Genomic DNA, 11,043 nt, shown 5'->3' on the forward strand with positions numbered 1-11,043 from the left:
CTGGATTTTTAAGAGAAAGATAAAACTTGATGGCAGTATTGATAAATTCAAGGCAAGACTAGTAATCAAAGGTTATGGACAAAAGGAAGGTTTAGATTACTTTGATATGTATTCTTCGGTAACGCGAATAACACCCATTAGATTAGTTCTTGCCATTGCAGCTATTAGAAACTTGGAAGTTCATCAAATGGATGTGAAAACTGCTTTCTTAAATGGGGAGTTGGAAGAAGAAATTTATATGGAGAAACTTGAGGGCTTCATTGCCTCGGGACAGGAGAACAAGGTTTGTAAACTTGTTAAGTCTCTATATGGATTAAAACAAGCTCCAAAACAATGGCATCAAAAGTTTGATCAAGTCATGATGGAAAGTGGCTTTAGAATCAATGAGTGTGATAAGTGTATCTATGTGAAAAACACCACTCATGGTTATGTCATATTGTGTTTATATGTTGATGATATGCTTATCATTGGTAGTGATGACAAGATAATAAGATCCACGAAGGATATGTTGAAATCCAGGTTCGACATGAAAGATATGGGCTTATTGGATGTGATTCTTGGAGTCAAGATCACAAGAACCCAAAGTGGTTTGATTTTAAGTCAAACACACTATGTGGATAAGATTCTTGAAAAAATTGCTAAGGGAGATACGAGCATAGCTAGAACTCCAATTGACACTAGTCAACATCTACGGAAAAATAGAGGTGATAGTGTTAATCAAAAGTGGAATATTCAAGAATTATTGGCAGTCTCATGTATCTAATGAGTTGTACCAGACCCGACTTAGCATATGTTGTGAGCAGACTAAGTAGATACACTAGTAAACCCAGGTCTGAACACTGGAAGAGTATTACTAGGTTTATAAGGTATGTGAGATACACACGAGAATATGGACTGCATTATGGCAGACATCCAGCAGTTATCGAAGGATACACAGATGCAAATTGTATATCTGACATAAAAGATTCTAGATCTACAAGTGGATATGTGTTTACACTTGGAGGTGCTGCTGTAGCCTGGAAATCATCCAAGAAAACAGTTATATCCAGATCCACGATGGAATCTGAATTTATCGCCTTAGATATTTGTGTTGAAGAGGCGGAGTGGTTATGTCAATTTGTAGAGGACATTCCTGAATAGCCTAAGCCAGTAACGACCATATGTATACATTGTGATAACCAATCGGCAATTGGTAGAGCTCAAAGTACAATGTATAATGGGAAATCAAGGCACATTAGACGTAGACATAAAACGATACGACAACTAATCTCTACGGGGGTTATCACGGTTGACTAGTTGAAGTCAAAGGATAACATTGTGGATCTGCTTACAAAAGGCTTAAGTAGAGATGTAGTTTATAATTCGTCAAGAGGAATGGGACTAAAGCCCATGAATGAATAAATTCATACGAAGGAAACCTTACCCAAAAGACTGGAGATCCCAAGATCTGGGTTCAAAAGGACAACCTAATTGTATGAGTGATGCAGGTCACTGTGGGGGGAGTTAACATTACTTCCTAGTCCATTCCTATATGTAGTGACAAAATTAGGCTAATCATATGGTTTTAATGATTCTTGGAATCACCTATATGAGAGAGAAGTGGGGTCGCTTAGAAGGGAATTATGGGGGCACAATTCCTAAAGCTCTTGCAGAACCAGGTGAGTGTTAATGACCAAAACGAACACGTCTATGAGGATATGACCTTGTCAGGGAGAGTCCTATGAGAATTACATTGTCTTCTACACAAATGGCTGCTCAGTTCAAAGACATCGAGATCTACTAACTGCTAGGAGATTAAGTGTAATTCTTAAGGGAGGGTTCAAAGGGTAATACCTACCTATCTTATGAAGGATTCAACTGTTGAAAATTTCATTTGGAAATTGGATGTGCAGAGATCGATCTCCATTCATGTGGGGGATTGTTGGAAAATTTAGTATAATTATTTATATTTTTACTAACTTTGGACACATATAAATATATACATATGTTGCATATATAATTAACTCTAAGTGGGTTTGTGTTCTCCTCCGTGAGAACTTCGAAACGATATATTATATGTCCAAAATGAAGTATATGTGAATGAGATATCGATACTCAAAGATGGGTATTTGAGAATAAATTTAGCAAAATAGATGAATGTGGGAATGAGTCCCACATTGGTAGAAAGATCAAACTCAACAAGGTTTATAAGCTTGAATGCATGAAAGGCTTACAAGCTTGTGTTTATGGTTTTACTATAATTCCTACCCGCACGCAGGGGGGTGCAAATCTTGGATTTCGTAGACCAAAAACACCGAACTTGTGCATGGGCGCGACCTGCGGACACGAATGCAACTCGGGCTAGCGCTACCCTCATTTTTTCTAAATTTGACAGTTTTGGTCCTTATTTTAAATTCTGTAACGGATACATTAATTACATAATTAATGACATTTATTGGCATTCAATGCAAAATCAATTCCTTAATATCGAATTGATCTGTTTCCATTACGTATTCAACTATAAAATCAGACCTCTACTATCACATTTAACACACGAATGAAAATACTCTTCTTCCTCCTTCTTTGTACACCTGCTTCCGGCGACTCTTTCATGCAAGTGGAAATATCCAGCAGTACACAAGCTGTTAAGGTTGTTGTACCCTCGGAACAGACGGTGAATCTGTTTAAGGGAATCAAGTCCAACTCGAGCCTCAACCACCACGTTTTGCTACTAATCCTTTTCTTACAGGCCTCAACCACCACGTTTGCTACTAATCCTTTTCTTTCAGGAATATTTCAAGAAGAAAACGAAGAACTTATACTAATAGCTAACAAGTGTGTTAAAGGAAATGACTTTTTTGGATTCATCCAACGTATTTATACTATCTTTCCAAATTCTACTAAAAGGTGAGAAATTTTGAAAGATAATGTTAAAACTTAGAGTCTTAAGTCATTGTGTCAAAATCGTTGGGAAAGTCGGGTTGAGAGTGTAAAGGCTATTAAACTGCAACTTGTAGATGTATGAGAAGCTTTACTGCAAGTTGGAGAAAAATATAATGATGCTGCAATTGCTAGTGAAGCAACTTCACTAGCAGAAAAAAAACTTGCTGACTTTGAATTTTTTGTATCAACTGTTATTTGTCATCGTCTTGAAAAAGACTCAAGTTTGAACAAAGATCGGATATTGATGTCGATGAACTTTATACGGAGTTGAAATTATTTGAGACATTGGAAACCAATGAATTTAGCAACCCTATAGATGTTTTGAAGTTTTTAAAATAACTTGATTATTTCCCAAATGCAAGCATTGTATATAGAATATTGTTAACTATTCCAATAACTGTCGCATCTGCAGAAATGAGTTTTTCCAAATTGAAGTTTGTGAAATCTTAATTACGCTCGACAATGACCCAAGAAAGACTTAGATGTTTGACGATGATATCTATCGAGAACACAATCTTAGAGAGTATAGACTACGGATAGTTGATCAACCAATTTGCAATCAAAAATGCTAGGAGAGCTTCACGGATCGTCGATTAGTTGTTAGGATATGTTATTAATCATTAAAATATTATGATTTTATTAATCATTAAAATATTTTGATTTTGCTATGTTAATTGCTATTAGGTTTATCGTCATTTTAATAAAAAAAAATAGTTTATGTAATTTAATTCATTACACGTTAAGGCCTAAGGGCCTTTTTTATCCGTTTCGTCCTGAGCATTTGAATCCTCAGAACTGGCCCTGAAAAATGCTGTCAAAATAGTTACAAAATTATGTGAAATTGCTTGAATATGTTGTAGGATTGTTACAAAATGTTGTCAAATTGGTTAAACATGCGGTCAACATGGTAAATATGCAGTCAAAATGCTTAAAATGCTATCAAAATGATTAAATATACAGGCCAAAATGCTAAATAATGATGTTCAAGCAAACACTCAGCCTCCCATCTATTGTCAAAAAAGGCTATTAGTTTTTTATGTAAAATTTTCATATAAATGGTGTTAGATTTCTTTGTCATGTGTACTACTAAAGATTCAAAGCAAATTGTAAAACAATGTAAATATAATTGGTTATTATGGAATTAAGGATCCCAACTTGCAAATCTTTTATCCAAGTTAAGGATTTTTGATAAAAAAAAACACAAAACTAAAAGAACAATTCAGTTCATACTTTTACATTAAAATCTCACTACAATCTCTCAAACTAATCTATTACAAAAGAAGAAACAATAGACTACAACTAAATAAGAATTAAACTAGTCGAACAATAAAAAAAACAAACATCCTTATGTGATATGAACATTATATGCACCATAATTTTACACATCTAGACCCTCTATTTCTCTTTTATAGCCGATAACCTTCGGCTTAATTTGTACAGATTATTATTAGCAGCCATATCTTTAAATTCTAACAATTTTTATCCTACATTATCAAACAAACAAAGTTAGAATTTCTAAACAATTTTAGACAACTTAATGCTGAAGAACTTTTAAGAATAAATTAGAAATTGCACGATAGCTAATGAAATAAAATAACTCGCAGTTTCAACTTATATGTCCTAAGGCCATATCAGGAGTTAATAATAACAAAATATGAAGATAAGTTTCAAAAAGTTGTAAATGATATATCTAAGGGGTAAAATTGCCGCTTTATTTACAACCAAAATCGCAACAAAAAAAATAATAAATAAATCTTTTTTTATACCAACCATAATTTTTATATTTGCAGTTAACTTGATTTTTCCATATAGTGTTTCATGACCAAAGGCTACCTGATGAGCAAATTCTCATTGCTTATCATGACTCCCGATGATGATGATGATGATGATAACGTGTCAAAATTTTATGTTATCATTCTCGTGACAATGAGATCAAGTTAAAGCCAAAATTACCTAATATATGACACTCCACAGAAAGTCAAAATAAGAACGTAGAGAGAGTCAAAATTGAAGCTTATACCAAGGATGCTATAATTAGAGGTGTGATTAAAAACTGCAACCGAATAATCGAACCGAACCAAATGATGTTTGGTTTATTTGGTTCGGGTTATTAGGCTATTTGGTTAATTCGGGTTGGTTAACCGAATAAGAATACATTTGGTTTAATTTTGGTTAAATATTCATTATTTTTGTTAAAACGAAAAAAACTAAATAAGCTTAATGAGTATATATTTTTATAGTTTATATCTACAAATTAACATTTTATATTTAAATTGATAGATTGTTTTCTAAAAAAAGATTTCCGTAACTCATTATTTATATATTACCCATTATAAATTTATGATTGTTATATTTTGTATTAAAAAGCAACAACTAATTAGCCAAATGTCAATTAATTCTTTAGTCATTTCTTTCGTTTTCATACACGGCTCAAGTTATATTAACCTATATCTACAACTTGTATGACTACATTTACACTTCAAGACAACACATCGTGAAAGACCGAAAATAATATGTTATGTATTAGTGTGTTTTTTTTTCATTTGGTAACAGTTTATCAAAGTTTTTTTGTCTATAAGTCTAATATTTATTTTTACAAGCGAAATTTTATTTGATTTAACCAGTAAACCGAACCGAATTAACCAAAACCAATTAAACCAAACCTTATTTTGTTTGGTTATTGTTAGTTTTAAGATGTAAAAAAACCGAAAAACCCAAACCGAAAAAACCGACCGAATAACACCCTCAAACCGCTTAGAAATTTCAAAGTAGCTAAAAGGGAAGCGAAGTAATTTTAAAAGTTTGGCTGCTTTTGACACATTGTTTTCCTTATCCACCCAATTATATTTTAATATTTCTTCAACTTCAGCAAGAAATTTGAATATTTCATCTCTGCAAATGATAAGGGGTATGAAGTGAGATTGTCAAACATACAGATCTATCCTCATTAGACCCAGTTTATTAATGGAAAAAAATTGTAACACCATAGGCTGCCAAAAAAATTGAAAAGTAATGAGAAGGGATGCATCAATCTCATCAATTGTTTTGCACAGACCCTCCATCAATTGTTTTGCACATGCTTTTCAACTGGGCCAAAAATGCAAGGGGATGCATCAATATCATCGATATGACAATAATAGCTATACAAAAGTAGTTATGAAATGATAACACAAAGTCACGTACAACACAAGAAAACTTAAAAATCTTGAATGTTATGCTCTCTATAGAATAGAGAACAGTAGTAGGAAGATGAAAAGGTCTAACATGATTGAAAAGAGGGAATTAAGTTGGCCAAGAAATGAATGCCTAATGAGCCAAACAAGGAGTCATTTTTAAGCGTGTATATATATATATATATATATATATATATATATATATATATATATATATATATATATATATATATATATATATATATATAGGCCTAGGTTATTCTATTCAAAGTAATTATTGTGTTATTGTATGCATAAATGTGAGTCAATCAAATTTACTTATTTTAAGAAAGTGATTAATATATATTATTGAATTAAATATAATTGAAAAATATCATCTTAATTAATTACAAGGGTAATTTAGTCAATTAATATAGATTTAATAAAGGAAAATTGCATTTTTTTAAGGGATCATAGATTCTATTAATTTTTAAAATCCGATTTTAGGAATTATAATTCTTTTAATTCGGACATTCTGACAGAATATGTTTACGAGTATATTCAAAAATAAAAATATTCTTGAACCATAAATAATAAAAATATTCTTGAACCTATTTCTTGATCATGAATTTAAAAACTTCTTGTAGAATAACAAATTCTTGAAGAATCAATTGAAGAATAAAAACAAAAAATACATTATTTCTTATAGAATACGGGTAACAATTCTTAAGAATTACATTTATTGTTAAAAAATAAAACTAAAAAACAATCAAAACGGGAAAGAAAACATCAAAATCTAACAACGAATAATACATTCTAAAAGAATAATGTGGTCCGTTTCAATTTTGTGGTCCGTTCTTCAAGCATCAACTTCTGTGATTCCAACAAAATTGGAATTCGTCATTCCATTCCAACAGAATTGGAATTCATGATTCCATTCCAATAGAATTGGAATCTCACCAATATCATCCATTGAATCATCTACATAAACATACTTGATACCTTTTTAGAATTTAACCTTGTCAATATCCTGCACTGTCCACATAAATGAAGTGTTAAATCAGGAAAAAAAAACATACATTGAAATATGAATCAATTCATAAAATGCAGCCAAAAAACTGCTCATTTTGATATGCATATTAGTCCCAAATAAAATTAAACCACTAAAGGATGTCATCTTATAGAACCTAACGAGACTATCTTAGTAGATAATATAAAAAGAGCTAACACCATCTTGGGATGACATATAGAGTCCTACTCACAAAATTGTTGCACCTCCAACAAACCAATGTACTTTATCTCTACTTCAAAACGTTCTGATGCTGCTACTGAACTATGCATAGATGATAGATGAATTGCTAAATTAACACCATCTTGGGAGCAAATGGAGTACAAATTGATGCTTGTTTAAGCTGAATTGCTAAATTAAAACACTACAAAATACTTTAAAAAAAATCAAAAATTTTACTTGTAATTAACACAAACAACTTTTCCAGTAACAACACAACACTAGTACACAACACATATTTATGAATGCAATTAGCTGTTTCAAAGTAAGTGCTTAAAGAACTAACCTCCCTTATGCAAGCTACATGCAAGCTACAGAGTACGAGAAACAGAGAATGAAAAGAATTGAAAAGAACAAGGCGAGAATGAAAGCAATGGGTTTAGACACAATAGCGTCTTCGTTTATGGGTTCGGTTCCTATTTCTCGAAACGCAAACAAAAAGGGCAAAAAAGAAGGTGGGTTTGGAAGACGATGAGGAGTATATGCTACCTGTTGAGGATGAGGAATTCAGTTCTGCAAGTGAATCAGATGGTGACGAGTTCGTCGATGGAAATTGATGCAAATACGAGGCAGCAGTCGCCTCGCGTTCTTCCTGTCGATGGAAGATTATGGCCAGAGGGATGGTGGTGGTTGTTGGTGTTCGGTGGCGATGGTGGCTGATGATGTTGGTCGGCAAAGGGGCAAGCTCAAGCCTCTTATCTTTTTTTATCATCGGCATCGACGACTAGGGTTAATAAAGAAGAACGATGTGTGAATTAACACGACCCGGAAAATACTCTCTCCTCACGAATCGACCGACTACGCACCGCCTGTGAGCTTATGATGCCTTCAGCTTCTTCCCCAATCTGAAATAGCCCTGTGTCCTCCGCCATCGACGATATCTCCATTGTCGTAATACTTGTAGGTTTTATAAACTAGAGAAATTAGGTTAAAAGTCAAATACCATAATTATAGGGATTATTTTTGGTAGTTACTAAACAAATTACTATATTACCCTTATTTATTTATTTAATTATTTAATTTTTTATTTAATTTTGATTGGCTCACATTTATGCATACAATAACACAATAATTAGTTTAAACAAATGAACATAGCTCTCTCTCTCTCTCTCTCTCTCTCTCTCTCTATATATATATATATATATATATATATATATATATATATATATATATATATATATATATATATATATATAGAGAGAGAGAGAGAGAGAGAGAGAGAGGAGGGTTCAATTGAGGAAAAAAAAGGTTGAGAATGGGGGAATCATTCTCAGCCACACATTTATTTTGCCGCAAAACACTTAGGCGTACCGTCGGAAATGGATAACGGATAAACATGTGTTTTTCAACCAAACATGTTTCCTTAAATTATGCTAATCATTACCTTAATATACACAAAAACATATTTTTTTTTCGTTTTTTTTATTTTTAGAAAGCCATTATTATCGAAAAATTATTTTAAATATATCAAAATTCATAATTTTTTATTCTCTATAAATAGACATCCATATTGATATACTTTTAAGATAAAATAAAAAAAAAATTTAGAATTTCAGCTCTCGTTATTCATAAATGAATAAAAAAATCTATCATATTTTTATTACAGTATATTCGTTATTCACTTATGAATAAAACATATGCGTAACTTTTTTTATAGTTTAAGTATCGTTCATATATGAATATGACACGCAATAAAGTTTTTTTACTTAAAATATATTTTTTACATCATCTTTCATCATATATTATATTTATATATGAATAAAACGTGTATTAGTTGTCGTCATATTTTATATTCATATATGAATAAAACATTTATCAGATTTTTGTTACAGTTAATTTGTTATTCATATATGAATAAGTAGTATAAATGATACTTAAACTGTACAAAAAATTAATTATATATTTTTATTCATAAGTGAATAACGAATGTACTGTAGCAAAAATCTGATGCATTTTTATTCACTTATGAATAACGAATGGAATGTCTATTTGTAGAGAATAAAAAATCATGAATTTTGGTATATTTAAAATCATTTTTCGATATAAATAGCTTCTTAAAAATTAAAAAAACAAAAAAAAACTATGTTTTTGTATATATTAAGATAATGATGAGCATAGTTTAAGGAAACATGTTTTGTTAGAAACACATGTGTATTCCTTATCTATTTCCGCTGGTACAACAAAGGCTTTTGCGGCAAAAATAAATGAGTGGGTGAGAACGATTCCCCCATTCTCAACCTTTTTTTATTTTCTCAATTGAACTTACCTCTATATATATATATATATATATATATATATATATATATATAGAGAGAGAGAGAGAGAGCTAGGTTCAAATGTTTTTAGCAACTATTGTGTGCCTAAATGCACCAATGAGAATTCAAGAAATAATAAATAATTAAATAAATCATTAAAGGGTATTTTGGACCTTTTGTACTTTTAATTAAGGAAATCATTTAATTGAAATCCTACAATTAAGGAAATAAAGCAAATATATTTGACCTACTCCTTCACCTTCGTTTCCTACCTGGAACATCACCACTACAGAGAAGAAATTCAGCGACTTCCCACCGCCGATTGCAGCCCTTCCTTGCGATCGATTAAGAGTCATCGGCCATTTTCTAACCGTTTTTGTGTTTCTTTCTTCTCCGATCAACTGAGGATCGAAGTCTTTGCCTCCCTGCGTGATTGTTGTCGGATAGAAGAAGGAGCAGTCGTCGCTGCCACTTGACGGCAACACTGCTGCCTCCGTTCCTTTCCTTTCCACGATTGGTGGCTGACGAAGACGGAGATAGTGAACCAAGGGAAGCTTGCCGGAGATTAGATCTCCCTTCCTTGCGATCTGTTCAACCACCGGTGAACCCATTGGAGATGCATTCAGGGGGTTTTTCATGGAAGTTGTTCTAACACTATATGTAAGTGTTTGATTTTTCCTAATTTTATTTACCCATTTGATACTATATTCTTGATTTTTTGAGATCCATCATATAAAGATGGTGAAGTCTTCAGTCAATGATTCACTTGCCCAACCTGAATTTTACCAGTACATCAAAAAATCAGATGGTGAAGTCATCCGACTTCAGGCACATAGAATTTTAGAATAGTTTCAGATAACATATAAAACAATTACTTTATCATGTTTGTATTCTATCTTGTAGAATTTGATATTTGAAAAAGACATTGGTGAAAATTTTATTTCTTATCTTCCTAATGAATATCAAGCACCAAAGGAATAATCTTCAATTAGTAGCAGTAGCAAAATCGCCTTAGTATCTAATATGATGAGGGTAATTCTGCCAGAATGGAATCACGAATTCCAATTCTGTTACTCTGTTAGAATGAAATCTAATATGTTGGTTTGATAAAATGTTCACTTCAAATTATTCTACTTATTCTAATATATGTTGTATAAAATCATTCTCATGTTTATCTCCTTTTTGCAGCTCATTGTATAAAATCATTCTCATGCAATACAATTCTGACAGAATGTCAATCTCACAAAATGTCAATCTCATAGAATGCTAGCATATTTTGAAGTGGCTTAGAGGTCAAACATACACAAAATGTCAATCTCACAACAAGTATATTTGTTTAACTGGTAATGAATTTGTGATACTTTATGGTTGACTTTATAGTCTCTACTACATTCTGTCAGAATTTATAGTTTTTATTTTCTACTAT

The 11,043-nt window shown here is 31.8% G+C and overlaps 1 pseudogene; it reads left to right on the forward strand.

Annotated features, from left to right (window-relative positions):
* Nucleotides 1-762: 762 nt before the first annotated feature.
* On the forward strand, nt 763-1,140 carry LOC145121676 (secreted RxLR effector protein 161 pseudogene; annotated as a pseudogene).
* The last annotated feature ends 9,903 nt before the right edge of the window (nt 1,141-11,043 follow it).

This window comes from Lactuca virosa, chromosome 6 (assembly GCF_052849685.1).
Source record: "Lactuca virosa cultivar CGN04683 chromosome 6, Lactuca_virosa_CGN04683_v6, whole genome shotgun sequence".
Taxonomy (NCBI): Eukaryota; Viridiplantae; Streptophyta; class Magnoliopsida; order Asterales; family Asteraceae; genus Lactuca; species Lactuca virosa.